This window comes from Sorex araneus, chromosome X (genome assembly GCF_027595985.1).
Source record: "Sorex araneus isolate mSorAra2 chromosome X, mSorAra2.pri, whole genome shotgun sequence".
Classification (NCBI taxonomy): domain Eukaryota; kingdom Metazoa; phylum Chordata; class Mammalia; order Eulipotyphla; family Soricidae; genus Sorex; species Sorex araneus.
The window spans coordinates 258,118,703-258,139,533 of record NC_073313.1 but is presented as its reverse complement, the minus strand read 5'-3'; positions in this window follow the sequence as shown (position 1 = coordinate 258,139,533).

Genomic DNA, 20,831 nt, shown 5'->3' with positions numbered 1-20,831 from the left:
ACTATAGACCAGACATGCTGGCCACTTACTGCCTGTATCGCAAACCATAACGCCCAAAAGGATAGAAAGAGTAAAAGGGAATATACCTGCCACAGAGGAGGAAGGGTGGATAGGGAGTGGGGGAGGGATACTGGGAACATTGGGGGTGGAGAATGGGCACTGGTGGAGGGATGGATACTCGATCATTGTATGACTGAAATGCAATCATGAACGTTTGTAAGTCTATAACTGCATCTCACAGTGATTTATTAAAAAATATTTAAAAATACATAAAAAGTAATAATAAAACTAGCCCATCCAGAAATAAATAAATAAAATCTTAAAATGAAAAAAAAGAGCCACAGGGGACTACACATTTCTTTGTTTATTTGGGGGGTCATACTAAACAGTGCTCAGGGATCTCTTTTGATAGGGCCAAGGGGACTGTATTGGATTCCCGGGATCAAATATCAAATGTGAGGAGGCCACATGTGAGACAAACACCTTACCAGCGCCTTACTATTTCCCCCACCCCAGGGACTTCATTTTTTCGGTAGTCCTGCGCATGCCCACAGATTCCCATGAATGCTCTCTGACTACAGATCGGGGATTACAAATGAATTTATTTTGAAAAGTTAAAATTTTGTCATTTGCAACAAAAATGAACCTAAAAGGGAGGGAACATGGCTCTAAATGTCAGCCAGATAAAGATACACACTGTATAATTTGATTCAAACTTGGGAGATAATAAAACAAATGAACAAAGAAATCAAGCTTTGAGATTATAAGAACAAAGCAATGATTACCCCAGGGAAAGGGGGTGGGTTTGTATCAGTATAAACTGGTTCCCGTACCACCTCACTCTGGCTCATTCTATGTCTATTTTATTCCATGTGGTGCGAACACATGGCTTTCTGTTATTTTATTTCCCTCTTCCTTTGGTATTCATTATCTTTGGCAGCCAACCATTTGTCAAATGTGTAATTAACACATTAGTCATGCTCAATTCATTTTCATAACATCAACTTTTGATTCTGAAGAGTGCCCAGAACAAAGTTACATGTTTATCTGAAATGGCAGGTCAATTGCTAAAGTGCAAATTTCCAAGCACATTTCTTAGAGTGCTTTGCTCTCTTCCAAGCAAACTGGTAAGAAGAACTGTGGAAGAGATGGCATAAAGCAAATACTTTTCATCAGTCAGTATGACAACAGGCAGCCCTCCACAGAAAAATGTTATATTGCTCCAAGGAGCGTTTGTACTACTAGTTCAAATATTTGAGAAATTAGCCTGTAATAGTAGAACTACTTGGAAAAACTACTGGCATTTTTTATTAAAGTTAAATAAATATTTATACGAAACCCAGAAATTCCACTCCAGAATATCTCCAAAAGAAATAAGTGCATGCGTCCATTAAAAATCTTGCCCAAAAATTTTCAGAGAGCAATAATAAGGGAGTAAACCATGATACATCCATACACAAGAATAGTGCATAACAGTATAAATCAAGAGTATAGAGCCAGGGACGTAGCTCAATATTTAAACATAGCCCTTGCGTGCATGAGAGCAGGCATTAATTCCTGCCACCATGAACAAAAAAAAAAAATTAAATATTGATAGATGGACTGAAAAAATACTGTTAAAAGAAAGAAGTCAGAGTCTAAAAATATATGATAGGATTCCATTTATAAGAACAAGGACAAGCAAAGCTAATTTCCAAAGAGAGAAGTCAAGAGTGAAAGACTTCTGATGGGTGTTATTTTTGACAGGGAGCTTCTGAGGGAATTTTCTAGAGTGGTAAGAATAATTTGTACCTTGTTCTTGGTAGTAGTTACCAAGATTTACCAAGATGGGGGGATGGGGTGGAGATTACACCTGCCAATGGTCAGGGGTCATTCCTGGCTCTGCACTCAGGAATTACTTCTGGCAGTGCTCAGAGGATCATATAGGATGCTGGGAATCGAACCTGGGTTGACTGCGTGCAAGGCAAGTGTCCTACCCTCTGCACTATCACTCTGGCCTTAGTTACAAAGATTTAGGTTGTAAAAATCATCTAGCACGGGGCCAGAATTGGAGTTAAGGTGTTTGCCTTGCATATGGCAACCCCTTATTTGGTCCCTGGCACTGTCATGAATGATCCCTGAGTGCAAAGCCAGGAGTCATCCTTGAGCATCACTAGGTATGGACCAAAATCCCCTCCCCTTCATGTAACTGTGTATTAGTTTCTTATTGCTTCCGTAACAAGTGATGGCAAACAGTAACAAAACAAAGCACACATACTTTCCTTCAGTTGGTCCAGTGGAGATCTCATAAGGCTAAAGTCAAGGTATTAGTAAGTAGTGTTGCATTCTGGGAAAGCTCTGCATTTCCGCCTCTTCTGGCTTCCAAAGGCAGCTCACATCCTTGCCTTGTGACGTCCCACCTCAAAGCCAGTCCAGGACTCAGGAGAGTTCATTTCCCATTCTGCCTCTCTCTTCCACTTTGACAACCCCTGTGATTTCACTGCGTGCACAGAGACAGTCCAAAACAATCTACCCCAAGCACCAGAATTAAAACATCTCTGCCTGCCCCTTTGACGAGGTAAGGCTTCCAATATCACAGGATACAGGGCTGAAGTTGTAGGCACTATTGATAATTAATTCACTATTCCATCTACTACCATTCTTAAGCTGTGTGCAGATCCTTATATCAAATTGCACATCAGGGGCTAGAGTGATAGCACAGTGGGTAGGGCATTTGCCTAACACATGGCAAACCCGGGTTCGATTCCCAGCATCCCATATGGTACCCTGAGCACTGCCAGGAGTAATTCCTGAATGCACAGCCAGGAGTAACCCCTGTGTATCACTGGGTGTGACCCAAAAAGGGGAAAAAATGCACATCAATTTGATTTTGTTTTTTTTTAGTTTTTGGAGCCATATCTGGTAGTGCCCAGGACTTATTCCTGGCTCTGTGCTCAGAGGTCAGTCCTGGCAAGACTCAGGGAACCATATGCAGTGTCTCCTAGGAATATGGGTCCTCCAAGTGCAAAGCAAGTGCCCTACCCTCTGTCCTTTTGCTCTGACCCTACATCTTCACTTCTTTTTTTTAAGAATGTTTCCAAATATAAAAATAAAATGGCCATAAACACTGATGAAAACCTAGAGAATGTCAGGCTTATGAAGGTATTTATCAAGATTTAAGACCAAACCCAACAGAATTCAAATTACACAATTTTCAATGTAAACTGATAGCTCATTTGTCAGTCAACATAATGAGTCCCACTTATGTACAAAGAAAATATCTAGAGTTGTGTGGGTTTTTTCGGTTGGAATTTTACTTCTCTTTTTCTTTTTGGCAGCTTTGGAGGACATTCTCCCATGCAACTTTCAGGGGGCCCAAAGACCAAGAAAACTGGATCTGTTGGCTCAGTGCTTGGGCCGAATAGGCCTAGAGAGTAGTACAGAGGGCAGGCTGCTCTCCTTATACCCGGTTGATCTGATTCAGTCCCTGACGTCTCAGATGGTCTCCCCAAGCCCTTTGATGAGTGACCCCTGAGCACAAAGCCAGGAGTAAGCCCTGAGCATTGCCATATGTGGCCAAAAAGCAAGTAAATAAAAAAGAAGAGGATGAAGGCCACCAAAGCCATCCCAGAGGTGCTATATTCAGTGGTACTCAAGAGCACCACATAAGTTTAGACCCTCCCCCCAAAAAATTATGCTTTTATTTAGCTGAATCTCATATGTAAGATATCCATAAAGTAAAATGCAGTATGAAAGACGGTTAAGGAACTAAGTATTTGTCCCTTGCACTACATTCTACCTCACCTAAGAGACTATTAAGAGCTAATTGACTATATAGGTCATTTAATTAACAGTTATGTTTGTCTTTAACTGGATTGAAAAAAAGAACTAACTAAAAAATAAATCCCTAACCCAATCTTGAAGATGTTTGAACTTGCTACTTACATTTTTGACTACTGGGGAGGTTTGGGGAAAAACAATGTTTTTAAAATGCAGAACCATTTGTTGGTGGTAGAAGAGAAAGAATAAGTGCCAAAGAATGGCATCAACCTTATTTCTTCAGGGAATTTTAGCTGCAGCTTGGTTCACATGAAAATATATTCCTAACAGATACTTGTTATTTAGATTAACAGTATTTGCCTAATAAGAAAATAAATACTCCACCAGATGGTCTCCGTTACATTCGCACTATTTTGTCAACACGTATGATCACATTTGCTTGAGGAAAAAGAAGGCTGTGGATTAAGCAAAGAAAAGAACATAAAGTGGAAAGCCCTATGCTGGCCCTCTGCCAGCCTAACCCTGCGTACCTGTGCACCTGCTGCCCGGAAACAGACCCGGGCCATCTGGATTCTAAGCCCGTGCCAAGTATCCTGCACTAGAAGCAGCCTTGCTTGGCCAGTAATTATAAGCACTACCGTGCCTGAACATTCGAGTTTTCAAGGTAAGGGGCATATCCAATTACACCGTTGACTCACACCCTGTCTTTAGCATGGAGAATGCTATTTGGCCTCAGAAGTTCCAGGAGGGAGGGAAGTATTTTATGGGCAGGTAACTTTGCCCCGGCTGTTCATTGCTACGAGAAGCTTCTCAGGAGATGAATTCATTCTTGCAAAGTCACATCACCCACCACCCCAAGAGACAGAGTGTGAAGCCAGGCAGTAACAACTCACATGAGATTAACCCCCATTCTGACCATTATTTTGCATGTTGGTGGCTCTTAAGCTGCAGAAATCATGACGTGATTTTTTTTTAATATATCGGCCTAAAAAAAAAAATCATAGCATCTACCTTAAAGGGTAGGACGCTTGCCTTGCATGCAGCCAACCAGGGTTCAGTCCTTAGCACTGCACATGATCCTCTGAGCACCATTAGGAGGGATGCCTGAGGAAAGAGCCAGAAACAAGCCCTGAATACAGCTGGGTATGATCCAAAATGAAACAAACAAAAATCTTTCTTCATTTGCCAAGCACCAGGTTGGCCAGGGAGAAGGAACATACTGTTCCCTGAAAATTTCAGATCACCAAGCTCAGGGTCCAGGGTTTCAGAGTCCAGCTGTAGACAAACTCCAGCTCCAAGTATCCAAGAGTTGCTTACACCCCCTGAAATTCTAGGTCACACCTGGTTAGACAGCAAGTGAGGCAGCTCAAAGGAATTTCAGATTTACTACAAAGATCTAGGAAACATAAGTGTAATCCCATTGAAGGACAATCCCAATTTCCCCAGTGTGAGCGCATTCAGGAAAAGATCCTGAATGTGGTATGCTTGAGGAGCAAACGCCTTTGATACTAGATAGACTTAGAGGAGAGAGATGGAATAATAAACCAACGATGTCTCGTTCTTCACAGCTTCTCATTTTCCTAGCAAGTGACACATTCATACAGCTACAGCTACCCAAAATAGCCAAATTTACACACACATACACACACACACACACACACACACACACACACACACAAACACACACACACGGACTTTGAGAAGCCCAGGTATAAACTTGGCCTTATATCAAAGCAATTTGCCTCTACAAAAGTCTGGTAGCTGGTTCCCACCCAGCCCTGCCAGGGAGTCCATTCATGTGTTGAGGACATCCTCATTTAGCACCCACTCTGGGTGAAGCACCATATCCATGACACTGTAATTCCTGAGTAAACCAGACAGACTGGTCCCGCACAGGCTGGCGTTGGCGTGACTTGGAGAAAGAGACAAAGAGATTTACAACCATGCAAGCCGTCAAAAGGAAAAAAGACAAGTCGTTCAATAAATAGCCATTGTAATAAGTGTTGAAAAGACCTACTGAGTCTGCTAAGTGAAAAGCAAGCAGGTTGGGGTTTGAGGAACTCCGGCTGAAGGCTGATGTGGAGCCAGCTCTTGAAGAAATGGACGAAGGCCATCCAGGGAGAGGAAGCGTTCCTATTCCTACAGTGGGCTGTCACCATCACACCCCAGGCCCACTGGAAACACCCTCCAGATGCCAGTGCTCCTTGCTCTTCCAGAAAAGGAAGTGAACTCTGCAAAATGACCCTTAAGGAAAGTGCAAATCAAACAGACAACGAGATAAGACTTCACACCTGGGATAAGGGCCTCTATCAAAACAGATAGGAAACTGAAAGGTTTGCAATACAGATACCCTAAGGAGAGAGACAGAGACAGAGACAGAGACAGAGCAGAGATAGAGAGACAGAGAGAGACAAGTGCCTGCCATAGAGGCAGGCTGGGCAGTGGGGAAACTGGGAACAAGGGTGCTACGGATGGAGGGATGAGTTTTGGAATTCTGTGAGACTGAAACCTAATCATGAGCAGCTCTGTAAGAGTCTATCTCACAGTGATTCAGTAATAGAATCTTTTTTAAAAATTAATTAATTAATTAAAGATAGAAAAAGGGCCAGTGATCTAGGACAGGGCCAAAGCACCTGACTGACACCTAATTCAGTTCCTGTCACTGCACAGTTCCCCAGAGCATCACCAACAGGCCCCGAACCCCTGCTGGGCCTTCTCACTGAACTACCCCCAGGCCTTCTGAGCAATACTTGGGAGACTCCCTGCTACCCACCCCCTGTGCCCCAGGACAGGAAAGGAAGTGTTGTCAGGATTGTTGCGGAAAAAAAGAAATATTCATATCTCTGGCAGGCAGGTCCAGTGGTGTCCAGAGGTTTCCCAAAACAGTAAAAAGATGATCCAGCAATTCCACTCTAGGCTGTCTAGCCGAAGAATAAAATCACCTTATGAAAAACTACAAGCACTCCTAAATGACAACCTAAATAATTCACCAAACAAGCCCAGCGCCCAATGTCAGGAGAGTAGATAAGAAGGACATACTATAAAATACACCACAGAATACTACTCGGTTCTAAGAGAAGAGGACTCTTCTTTTTAACTTGGTTAACTCTTGTAACTTGGTTAGAAGAGAAGAGGAATCTTGTTTTGTGACAACACGGATGGAGCTGGAAGGTGTCATGCAAGCGACAGGGAGAGGAATACAGGCTGATCTCACTCCTAGGTGAGATATAAAGCCTCAAAGAAGGAAACTGATCAAAACAAAACGAGCTGTGGGATTCTGACAGAGGAATAGGTGGGAGGGGTCCCACAGAGCAATTTAGATGGGCTTAGAGATGTGATATATACATCTAAGGGTGTGACATCTTACTAAAGCTGTGTTGTGAATCAACATTACTTCAGTGAAAAATCATGTTTGTGGGGCTGGAGCAATAGCACAGCGGGTAGGGCGTTCACCTTGCATGCAGCCGACCGGGTTCGATTCCCGGCATCCCATATGGTCCCCCAAGCACCGCTGGGTGTAATTCCTGAGTGCAGAGCCAAGAGTAACTCCTGTGCATCACTGAGTGTAACCCAAAAAGAAAAAAAACAAATCATGTTTGTAAGGCCTTGCACAGCCTTGCACACAGCTGACGCCAGTTGGACCCCTGCAACACACGTGGTCTCCCAGACATTGCCAGAAGCGAGCCCTGAGCACAGTTGGGTGTGTCCCAAAGCAAACAAACAAAGCATGTTCTTTTGGTTTGGTTTTGAGGTCACATCCAGGTGTTCTCTGGGATTGCTCCTGGCCCTGTACTCAGGGGTCACTCCTGGTGAGACTCAGGTGACCAAACAGAGTGCTAGGGATCAAACACAGGTCACCTATGTGCAAGACAAGTGCCCAACCTGCCGTGCTATCTCTCCAGCCACATATAATATATTTTATTTAAAACAAATAACCCTGGTATTATACTTTAACTCCCTTATAGTCGTGAGCTATGTTCACACATCTTGACCTCCTGAGAAACACAATCCCGTATGGGAAGAAGGACAGAACTTTCACCGACCCAGGCTCTTGCCCTGGCTTCTCTTCTCAGGGATTAAATGTGCTTCCATTCAGCTAACCGGTCTGGGCTGCTATAAATTTCAGGCGTTGGGTTATAAAAACGCCTTTCATCATGCAACTTGGGGTTATCTGCCCATAGCAAGCTTGTACCTCCCTTGATCTGTTTTATTGCTTCATATAAACCAACCATTGGTTTGCCATTCTAATTCATATCGTTGGCTTTTAAGAGCTTATGTTTCTGACTTTTCAAAATGCATAAACTAAGGAACCATTCCAAATGATCTCCCACCCTAAACATTCCAACTAAGCAAATGATTTTTTCCATAAATGTCCTGTCCCATATTCACCCATTAGAACTTGTTCTTAGTAGAAAGCTGAGCACCATTTCTCTATATTATTCATGATATCTGGCATTTTCCCCCTAAATTCTGATTATATATGATCAAAATGTTTCCTTTTAAAGAATTTCCTTTAGGGCTCAAGTGATAGTTAAAGGGTAGGGAGTTTGCCCTGCACACGGCCAACCTGACATCCTAGATGGTCATTCAAGCACCACCGGAAATGATCCTTGAGCAGAGCCAGGAGTAATCCCTCAGCACCACTGGGTATGGTCCCCCTCAAAAAATTAACTGATTATAATTAATTAATAATTTTATTTTCATAACACTTGCCTTTGTCTTCAGATGGATGATGCCCCCTGCCACTAGCAGATTCCAGAATATTCCACATTTGGGTCTATCGCATCCTGCATGGGCAGGGATTTCTCCTCAGCTCTTGCAGGCAATGTCTCCTGAACTGCTACAAAACAGGGCAAATATATGTCCCCCCTCCAAAAAAAAATGCAAATCTTAGCATTCCACTTACATTAATTCAAGAGTAGGCCAAAAGTCAGCTGCAGTGTGAGTTGGGGGTTAAGAGAGCATTTGCCTGGAGAGAGGAAGATGGGGAAAAGATAGGGGTGGGGTATGAAGCTGCCAGCTCGGAAGGAAGAAGGCTCCATGGCCACACAGAAATAAGTCTTTGGGGTCTGCTGACTTTCAAAACCCAACAAGCTACACGTGGAAAATTTTTGTACTCACTATTTTGTGCACGGTTTTGATTTCAAGTTGATTCATTTTTTAAAAATTTTAAACTGCTCCCCAATTTTCTCTTAATTCCTACAACTTTCTCTATAGTTAAAGTAGAGATAACAAGTACTCCATCAAACGCGAAGAAACAAGACACTATTTTGTGGATAAACAACAGCCCAGAAACTTCAAAGACTCAAAATCAAACCTAAAAGAAGGACTAAAGGGGCTATTGTAAGATAAAGAGAAAGTAAAGTGAAAATCATCAGCCACACAGGTGGTGGGGTAGGGGTGGGATGGGAGGTATACTGGAGTTTTTGATGGTGGAACATGTGCACTGATGAAGGGAATGGGTGTTTTATCATTGTATGACCGAGACTTAAACCTGAAAGCTTTGTAACTTTTCACATGGTGATTCAATTAAAAAAAAAAAAAAAAGGAACACCGTCAGGAACTAGGCTGTCTGGATTCGAAGGCAGGTGTCCCTGCTTTGTGGGCACATGAACTTCCTTGTCTATAAAATGATGATACTAATGTTGGCCTCCAACAGGCAGCTCGTTACATCGTCAACCAAATGGGCTTCATCAAAAGCAATGAAAAGCCATTTGACATCTCATCTGGTTACAGGGAAAAAAAAAAAGAGAAACACTTTCTTAATCATTCTGGAGAGGGCTGCTAAAACAAAGAGTCCTTTGACAGCTGTTAGGAGTTGAAAGTAGCATGGCTTTTCCTGCTGGGTTGTGGCCTATCTCATTGGCTGGGCTCTCTGGTGCCTTCTCCTTGGTCCACAGAGGGTAGCAAAGCATAGTCAATTCTATGTCCTACTGTGCCTTCTCCCACCTGAGCCCTTTCCTTCCAACTGTCTGCTCCCTCCTACTTGGCCTCACTATTGCACACTTGCCTACTCCGCTTTTATGCTACCATCAAACAATATAAAATATAAAATTTTGAGATCACATGTTCTTCTCTCCCAGAAAGGAGCAACATGACGCTCGCCATCACCATGCTGCTGGACTCTGCACCAGGCTGTTTCACTCGAAGGGGACGGGTGAGACCCCTCCTGCCCCAAGGGACCGAGCCCCAGCAGCCGAAAACCCCCAGGACCCGCTACTAGTGCACGTTACTAGTGCCCGCTCCAGCAAATCAATGAGCAATGGGATGCCAGTGACAGTGACAACATATTCCCATTCTTTAGATCTTACAGACCATTTGTCATACTAGTTTGCCCAAACCACCCTACTAAAGTAGGCACCACCCACCACAATTCCCAGCCCTTTCTTTGGGATTATATTGTAACTTTTACCCTAAGGCACAGTCATCTGGTTCTTTCTAGTTGCTTTTCTCTGCTTTCACTATTAGTCTCTAAGCCTGCTGGGAGCAGTCACTGTGTCCAGCTAGTCTCCACCGCTGCCCTGGATTCTGAGACATAGTAGTATTCAGTACACACTAGAGGGATGAAAAATGCACAATTTCCACACAGGATAGTTGCTAGTCACTAACAACATGAACAATGATCCAATGATCCCCGTACTTCTTATACTTTAAGGCATTCATCGGGGGGAGGGGGAGAATCTATTAAGTTGTAAGTGCATGTATGTTATTCTTATTTTCTATCAGTTTTCTAATCTTTCCAACATGTATTCATTAAAAACATAATTCCAAGTCCTCGTGAAACTTATGTTCTAATGACAAAGTCAAACAATAGATACTAGACCCTCCCAAAAATGTATAGAGCACATTCAAAGGTACTTAAATGCTAAGGATAAAAGAAGAATTGGTAGGCACAGGAAACCAAGAGAGCAGTGACCCCTAGAATCTTTCTTCATTTGTTATTTATGCCCTCTTGTGGTCAGTCCCTGTGTGTGGTGTGGTCATCACTTCTGCCTTGGCCATGTGACTGGCCTTGGCAGTGGATCGAGAAAGGATGCCAATGATAAGTGCCTGTTCACTAGGACAAGAATCCTTGGAGGGGCTGGAGCGATAGCACAGCAGGTAGGGCATTTGCCTTGCACGTGGCCAACCCGAGTTCGATTCCCAGCATCCCATATGGTCCCCTGAGCACTGCCAGGAGTAATTCCTGAGTGCAAAGCCAGGAGTAACTCCTGTGCATTGCCGGGTGTGACCCAAAAAGAAAAAAAAATCCTTAGAATGGTCCTACTTGGAAGCCAGCTGCAATGACGCTTGCCATTTCGTTACTGAGGCAGAAGATACCAACCACACTTGGAGAATGAAGCCCCAAGAGCCCAGTGTAATTCTATTATAACTGGACCAGAAATTTCTGGTGGCCAAAAGTTATCTGCCCTGGCATGCTAGCTTCCAGTCATGCTTCCCATTTTCTCTTTAGACATATGATGTCTAGCTGAAGTTTCAACTCCAAAGGTCTAACATTTTAAATGTTTAAAACATGTAGAGTGTATTGACTTTATAATAATGAAGAGATGATTAAAGACAATAAACTAGTTTACCTCTGATGAGCTGCTGCGATTTAGAAAGTATTTCTGTTTTTTATTTGGAAAGATAAGAGGAGACCTTGAGACTGCAGCACTATAGCTCTGTTGTCCCATTGTTCATCGATTTGCTTGAGTGGGCACCAGTAACGTCTCCATTGTGAGACTTGTTGTTACTGATTTTGGCCTATCGAATACGCTACAGGTAGCTTGCTAGGCTCTGCTGTGAGGGTGGGATATTCTCGGTAGCTTGCTGGGCTCTCCGAGAGGGATGGAGGAATCAATCCTGGGTCAGCAGCATGCAAGGAAAATGCCCTGCCCACTGTGCTATCGCTCCATTTGACCTTGAGATAAAATAAATAAATAAATAAAATGTCTTCCTTTTGTGTTAGCCTTATATATTTCTTAATATTTTTTCCTGTTTACAAATTTCCACAGTAATGTTAATGTTTAAGTAGGACATACAAGGTCATTGTTATAACGCATTGTGAGAGGGAGAAATGTAATTGGCAAAGTAAAATTTAACACATTTGAAACACATTTTAACAGATGGGTTTGAAAAGTATGTTTATGTCCATGTCCTTTCTCTTGGCTGTCCACTACAATAGCAAACGTTCTTTTAATTTCATGGATTTTCTTTACAATTTAGCCATCCAAAATGAAATCATTATGAGCCATGGGTATTTTCAAATCTTTGTCTTTCTTTCAACAGTTCTTAGAAGGTTATCAACATTTATTTGAATCAACATACGAAAGAGAAGGAAAAACTCGGGGAAAACGGGCAAGGTACAAAGAGAAAAACACAGAAACAATTGTTCCAGAAGAGAATGGATAATCATAAATCAGCCCAAACAGGGTTATTATAATTCCATCCAAATTCCCAGTGAAACTGAAATCCAATAGCACTGGAGGAAATACCGCCAAGTGAAAAAAAAGTCAGGGGTATAATGATAGACATGGTTTGGTTTCACATATATGGGATCCAGAAGCAAAACAAGATAACAGGCAAGTGAAAATAAACCACTCAACTGCAGAACAGAAGTTCTCAGAAGGGGAGAACAGTTAGACGACTGTGTGGAGGCACCCTTGTACTTTGGTGGTGAATGACAAGCCAGTCTAAATCGTGTGGCTGGAAAGAGCAGTGTAGTGAGTCCTCACTTCACTTCAACTTTAGAAAAGAACAATATATAAGGAGAGCTGGCTCTGAAGCTCCCTTGTTCCACTGAGCAATGACTCATGTGGTTTATTTCTCCCCAACATTACAACAAAATGACCTTCTACAAAACAATGTCATTAGAGGAGCTAGTATACTGCATTACCTCTGACCACGCTGTGCTGTTTTCTGACACGGGGGAAGGCTGCACTCTGCTGCACGAATATCTGACCAAGCTAGAAGGTCCAAGAAGACTTACTCAAATGTCATAGCTTGGGTGTTGGCTAGGGCATCTTTCCTATCGCAGAGACCTCTCAGTTTCCAGGATAATAAAATCACTTTCCTCACCAGAGATGGAGGAGGAATTTGCAAGATGTCTTGAAATTTCGCTTTGTAGCTCTCTTCTACCACATTCTATTGGTCAAAGCAAGTTCATGGACCAGGCCAAAACCAAGCAGATCTCAATTCTACCTCTTAATGAGAAGAGAGGCAAAATCTTATGACTCGTTTTTCTCAACTTAGTAGAATCTACCATCTCAGTCCCCTGCTGGGCCCCATTAAAAATTGTCTTCAGGACCAGAGGGATAGTTCACCAGCTGGGGTCCATACTTTGCATGCCGGAGATTAGGGATTCTCCACATTGCTTGGTCCCCTGAGCACCATCAGGAGTGATCCCCCAAGCAAGAATTGAGCCAGAAGTACTTCCATGCATCACAAGAACTAAAATAAAACTATCTTCCAGCTCTACTCATTCTCTACAGAAATGCAATGAGTGGAATTCTCAATGACTCTATGTCTGAGGAGAGAGAAGTCCACAATGGCTGAGTGATTGATCTATCAACCAGCAAAAGGACATGGCAGAACTCAGGCTGACACCCAGCAACTTGCAATGATTTCTGAAAAACAAATTATAACTCTGAGAAAACTGTCACATTTGAAAGGGGAATGATAACCCCTGATTAACAAAAGCCTTTCAAGAACTTTTGGATCTAGTAGGTTATTTGCATCAACACTCACTATTTATAATGTTCTCTTTTAATAAGATGATTTTTCTAAGGACATTTTTGGTCATGATAAGGTTCTCCTGCCTTTTATTTAGGGGGTGGAGGTTGGGGCTGATCTCCCCTGGAGTGATCAGAAAACCCAGAGGCCCTGCTTTGTGATCTTTCCAGTTGGGAGGAGGGCCCCAAAATGCAGCATTGCTTGGGTCCTACAGCATCAAGAATTACCCGGGCTGCACTTGGCAGTGTTCAGGGGACTGTACTGGGGAACAGAAAAGTACAGGGAATCAAAGCTATTTGACTACATGCAAGGCAAACACATTAACAGATGTACTATTTCTTCAGCCCTCTCCTGCTTTAATAACTAAACTTTTCTTCATCTCTTAGAAGGAAAAAAAAAGAGACTGTGTAATAATAATATCATGTGTATTTTTGTAAGTAGGCCTGAATTTTTTTTTCCCTTCAAAAATGAATACTAACAGCTGTCAGCCATGAAGTTCCTTTCAAAAGCATCGTGCTATTTGGGGGACTCTGCCAGATTATGTTTGTTTTGCCTTTGAGCAAGAAGAGCTCTACATATGTTCTCAAGCCCAATACACAAGTTATTTATAAGGGACCCTCTTGGAATAATCCTGTACAATGCGTCTAATCCCAAGTCAAAACAAACACAGTAATTATTGATTTATTCAATATAAAGTAGAAAATTATTCATAATAATTGCCAGTCAGTTGTAGTCAAGCCTCTTAAGAAAGCAATGAGATGGTTGTGTTAAATCAGTTTAATCCTATAGATCATAATATTAACCCTAAATACATGGGGGCTCAACAAAGGGGGAAATTAAAGAAAAGTATCTCAAACCTAGTGCTTTTACGTAAAATAAATCAGAACTTCTGAAATTTTAGAGCACAAAAGACGCTCTTGGAAAGTTTTTTGGGCTACAGATTTCTGGGTACCAGAGCAAAGTTTCTAATTTAGTACAAGTTGTCATTTGTAGTGTGGCTTGACTATATGCCCCAAGCGATTGGATTTTGTTTTTTCAACCTTCTGAAACTGAGTTGACCTCAAGATTTGCTTTAATCAATAGGCTGTCCTGAAAGTAATATAAGTCCCTGCCCCATGACCTCAAAAACCTTTTTTATCCCCAGCATCACAGAAGGTCTGTCGAGTATCATCAGGACTGACCCCTCAGGACAGGTAGCGGTGTCCCCAAAAGAGGGGAAAAAAAGGCCTTGGTGCTTCTACAGTTAAGTTATTTTGAAAACTTACAAAATAGTCCTGGGTGGAATCTCACATAATCTAGAGAAGGGCTTCTTGGAGTTTCTCTACTCAGGACTTCTTTTATTTATTTTAACTTACATGTCTCACTCTGAATTCTTTTAGATTTTTTTTTTAATCACTGTGAGATAGACCCTTACAAAGCTATTTACGATTAGGTTTCAGTCATGCAGTGTTCCAACACATATCTCTCCATCAGTGTACATTTCCCAGCACCTGTGTCCCCAGTTTCCCTCCCATCACCTCCTCCCAGCATGCCTCTATAACAGGCACTTCTCTCTCTCTCTCTCTCTCTCTCTCTCTCTCTCTCTCTCTCTCTCTCTCTCTCTCTCTCTCTCTCTCTCTCTCTCTCTCTTCTCTGGGCATTGTGGTTTGCAATACAGATACTGGAAGGTTATCAGGAATATCCCTTCACCCACTTTTAACACTCAGTTCTTGTCCAGCGTGATCATTTCCAGCTATCATTGTCACACTGCTCTCTTCTCTCTTACCTATCCTCACTGAACACATTTTTGTGGTTTATTCCAAACATTGGCCAGTCCTCCTAGTTCCTGTTTTCCCTGGCCATGGATATTAGTCTTTTACCAGAGTTAGGAGTAATCTCTGAACACTGCCAGGTGTGGACCAAAACAAACAAAAAGAAATTTGGTTTACAAATATATTTTATACATTCCACAAATGAATGCAATCATTTTATATCTGCCCCTCTCCTTCTGACTCATTTCATTCAGCATGATACTCTCCAGGGTCATCCATTTATAGGCAAATTTCATGACTTCATTTTTCCTAACAGCTGTGTAATATTCCATTGTGTAGATGTGCCATAGTTTCTTTATCCAGTCATCTGTTCTCAGATACTCAGGATATTTCCAGATTCTGATTATGAATAGTGCTGCAGTGAACATAGGAGTGCAGATGGCCTTTCTGCTGTGTGTTTTGGGGCCCCCAGGGTATATTCCCAGAAGTGGTATTGCTAGGTCAAGTGGGAGCTCAATTTCTAGTTTTTTTGAGGAATGTCCATGTTGTTTTCCAAAAAGACTAGACCAGTCAGCATTCCCACCAACAATGAAGGAGGGTTCCTTTCTCCCCACATCTGCGCCAGCACTTGTTGCTCTTGTTCTTTTGTATGTGTTCCAGTTTCTGTAATGTGAGATGAGATTTCATTGTTGTTGTTTTTTTTTAATTTTATTTCATTAAATCACCGTGTGGAAGATTACAATGCTTTCAGGCTTAGGTCTCAGTTATACAATGCTGAAACAACCATCCCTTCACCAGTGCCCATATACCACCACCAAAAAAAAAAAAAAACCCACACAGTACACCTCCCATCCCGCCCCCCCATCCCCTACCTTGTAACTGATAAGTTTCATTTTACATTCTGTTTACTTTGGTTACATTCAATATTTCAACACAAACCTCACTATTGTTGTTAGGAGTACCCCACTAGATTCAGACCTACTGTGAAGACAAATAAGGTCTTCAAAACCCGCGGCCGCGCAGTTTTGAATTTCTGTACTTTAACAAGAAGTCCAGGGAAATTTATTCCAGATATTAGATAATTGCAGGCTTGAAAACCCAATCTGTGGTCGTCTTAATATGGTGGCCACCGCGCCCTTCATCCCCGGAGAGAAAGAGGCGAGAGAGAGAAATACCTTTCCCCTCCTGGGCAGGCACTGGGCTGAGGCTTAGTTCTCAGGCTGGAGACATTCTGCGAGGAGTTGCCCATGCCGAAAGAGGTTTTGCTGGGTCTGGATTCACGCTTGTGCAGCTGCAGAGAGGCTGCACATGCGTGCGGCCCCCGGGATCACATCTCGGCGGTCATTTCATTGTTGTTTCGATTTGCATTTCCCCGATAATTAGTGAAGAAGAGTATTTTTCATATCTTTTACATGCAAAAAAATGAGCTCAGACCTCTATCTAATGCCATGCACAAAACTTAGATCAAAATGGATCAACTTCAACATCAGACCCTAATCCATAAGGTACATGGAAGAAAACAAAGGCAAAACCCTCCACGATATTGAAGCTAAAGGTATCTTCAAAGATGAAACACCACTGACCAAGCAAGTGGAAGCAAAGATAAACAAATGGGACAACATTAAACTAAGAAGCTTCTGGATCTCAAAAGAAACAGTGACCAAGATACAAAGACAGCCTACAGAACGGGAAAGATTTTTCACCCTAAACCCTTCTGATAAGGAGCTAATATCAAAGATATATAAGGCACTGGTTGAACTTTACAAGAAAAAAAGTCCAACCCCATCAAAAAAATGGTGAAAAGAAATAACAGAAATTTTCTCAAAGAAGAGATTCATGAATTTTTTAACCCAAGAAAGTTTTACATGGCTCCAGGTCTATAGGTACATAAAATGGGCATAAAGATTAAATATTTACTGATAGTAAATCATAAATAAGGTATTTTAAAACAACTCACACATTCAGTCACGTAGCACTATAGGGTGTTGCAACCCAGTTTTTGAAATGGGGACTACAGTGGTTGGAGAATAGTAAAATGGGTAAGGCATTTGCCTTGCACATAGATGAACAAAGTTTGATCCCCAGCATCCCATATGGTCCCCCAAGCATTGCCAGTAATAATTCCTGAGTGCAGAGTTAGGAGTAATCTCTGAACACTGCCAAGTGTGGACCAAAACAAACAAAAAGAAATTTGGTTTACAAAAAATATAATCATAAAAGACACTTCCTATGCTCACTACAGCACTATTCATCATCATCATCATCATCATCATCATCATCATCATCATCATCATCCCATTGATCGTCGAATTTCTCAAGTGGTCTCAGTAGGGAGGGAGGGTGGAGGAAGGAAGGAAGGAAGGAAGGAAGGAAGGAAGGAAGGAAGGAAGGAAGGAAGGAAGGAAGGAAGGAAGGAAGGAAGGAAGGAAGAGAAGGAGGGAGGGAAGGAGGGAGGGAGGGAAGGAGAAAAAGTGTTATGTCTTTTTGTCTCTCCCTGAAATTTACTGCCAAGAAGTCCCCAGTGGGATTGCCAACTTGAGAAGCATTCTGAGTCTCTTCTACCGGGACAAAAATAATAATATAACAGCATCCCATAGTCAGCAGACCCTACAACCATATTTCCTAGTGGACCCAAGTTAGTAGCACTGTATCACTGTCCTCCCGTTGTTTATCAATTTGCTCGAGCGGGCACCAGTAACGTCTCCATTGTGAGATTTGTTGTTACTGTTTTTGGCATATCGAATACGCCACGGGTAGCTTGCCAGGCTCTGCCATGTGGGTAGGATATTCTCGGTAGCTTGCTGGGCTCTCCAAGAGGGAAGGAGGAATCAAACCCAGGTTGGCCGCGTGCAAGGCAATCGCCCTACCTGCTGTGCTATAGCTCAGGAGTATAATATTTTGGCCTATTCTTATTTTTCCTTATTCAACATGAAGGCAGATTTTTCTACTTGGGGGTAAATATTACTAATTATCCTATGTCTGAAGGAATAAATGATAATATCATGATCAAACAAATAACCCTCTACGGTTTCAAGTTGAGCTTAAAAACTCAGAAGATTTGTTTGTACAAAGATGACTATCAGGAGCTCTCCCCTCACAGCTAGGCAGAATGTTGATGATGGTGGTTAAAAAGGAAGCATACATTCCTAGAGAATATCCACCAATAGCTTAGCATTGACCCCTTTAAGAAAAGTGGGGTAGGATCTACATTAAATCGCAAATTCCTCCTTAGAGCCTCCATCATCCTCAATAAGGAAAGTTTACATTAACTTGCCCTTAAACCTCATATAGTTGTTTAGCTTTTGTTTCCTGTGTGTGTATGTGTGTGTGTAGGGGGAAGGGAAGGAGTGGGGGAACACACCTGGTGGTGCTCAGGAGCTACTCCTAGCTCTGTGCTCAGGAGTAACTCTCCCGTGGGTGCTCAAAGAACCATATGCAGTGCCAGGAATTGAACTGAGTCTGTTACAGTCCAGGCAAGTGTCTTCATCTCTGTACTGTCTCTCTGACCTCTAGCTTTCACGTGCAAAGAATTTGAATGGAAGGGTAAAATTGGAAACACTGTGTTATCATTTCTTTTATTTAAAAAGATTAAAAGCTGAATTTTAATGCAGATAAAAACTTTCTCAGTATCTAACTGAGAAGCTCCACCACATTCCTCAGTACTGGAGTACTGGAACTACTCCATATACAACGGACAATCATGAGATTGAGTGGCCCTAATCTCAATAAAATAAATTTGAAGAGTACTTGCCTCCCCCCCCCCCCGTTTCCCCATTCCACAGCCATGGGGTGTGGGGTGAGACAGTAAGTGCACTGGTAATGAGCTTCCCAAGAGTCTTAGGCTCGATGTCCTGGGGTCTGTTTTCAGAAAGCACTGGAGGCATTTAAAAACATTGGCATAATCTAGGTCCAGTCCCATCTGTGTCCCTCACTTGTGCTGGATTGAGCAGATTTTTATCTCTCTTGAACCTCAGAATCTTCGTCTTTGAATCAGGAGCCACACCCGAAGTATCTTGGTTCCTAGAGCTGTGGTAGCAAAGGCCTACACACTGCAACTTAAACACTAACTTATTGTTTCAATTCCGCCAGTCCCAGATCAAAGTGTTGACCTCCTTTTGAGGCTAGGCTTCATGCCTCCAGTCCTATTGAAGTAGAAGTCCACTCTCCTCCAGTGTCCGTTGCATCTGTAATGACCCTATTACCAAATAAAGCCACACACATACAGTCCAGAGGGGGAGGGCTTCCACAAAGACATTTCTGAGTGCTCATTCTAAACCGTTATTGCATCCCATTGTCCCCCACACACTGAGGTGTCTCTTTGCATCAAGATCGTGACATATAAATAAATATCATTTAATCCAAAGCATTGGTTCTTTCAAAACGTTTTTGTATACTAAAAACACTCATGCTCCACTGTGTTTTCTATGTTTTATAAAATGTAAGAAAATATGACAATTAGGCAACTCCCAGTAATGCACTCAGGGTCTGAAAGCTTCTGGAAAAAGCAACTGCTGAGGCACTTTCTTCTGTTTTATAAGACAATTTATTTTTTAATGCTCTTTTTAATTGTATTACTTAAGCCCCAGGGTACTGAGTCTCTTCTAATCTTTTGCCTATTGTACAGGGGTTTTCCCACTGTTTCAAGGTTTTTATTTCCTTATTTATACCTCGACTAATAGAATTGTTGAATCCCTTAGAAATTAAAGTAATTTAAAGAGTTTATTGTTTAACATAGTAATTAAATTCCCCCCTGTCCTCCCATAATGCAGCACTCTTTGTGAAAAGAAGCTCCCCCATTAAAAAGTAAGTAGATTTGGGAAAGAGCAATTCTCAAAATAAGTGTCTACTCTCATTATCTCTCAGCAAATTACCTACTTCACCGATTATATGCTAAAAACCCAACTCTTACCAAAGAGGATACATAAAAAGTGAGGTATTGCTCAGAGACTAACCCTCTACTACCTTTGGGTCTGAACACTTAAACTAAGTCATTTCTTGGCTGGCCAAGCAGCACCAACCATTTCCTATCATATCTTAGTTTTCTAACAAGTTATGGAAATTTCTTGTTGGGGTCTTCAGGATCTGACTTCCTACAAAATTCCAAAAGATAGTCCCAAATTTCTTCAAACTTATATTTAAGTTTGAAGAATTATATTTATATAGTTTGAAGAATTATATCTAGTTAATATCAGCTAGACAAAGAAAATGGAGCATGAATTGCTTTTTAGTGATTTCGTCCTCCCCTCCCTTACTCATAGACCTAAGAGAAAGTAAGGGCTGAAGAAGACAGTGGGTTTTTTTCTTGCATGAAGCCAACTAAGGTTCAATCCCCCACATCCCACATGGCCCCTAAGCACCACCAGGAGAAATTCTTGAGTGCAAAGCCTGGAGTAAGCCCTGAGTGTTACAGGTATGACCCCTAAAACAGAGAGAGAGAGAGAGAGAGAGAGAGAGAGAGAGAGAGAGAGAAGAGAGAGAGAGAGAGAGAGAGAGAGAGAGAGAAAATTTAATCTCAGCTTTCCTTTTTCCTTTGTGAAATCTACTAAAGGTGACTCGAGGGGTTGAATATGATTCTTAAAGTTTGGTGTTCTCTCTTTTAAACACAGATTC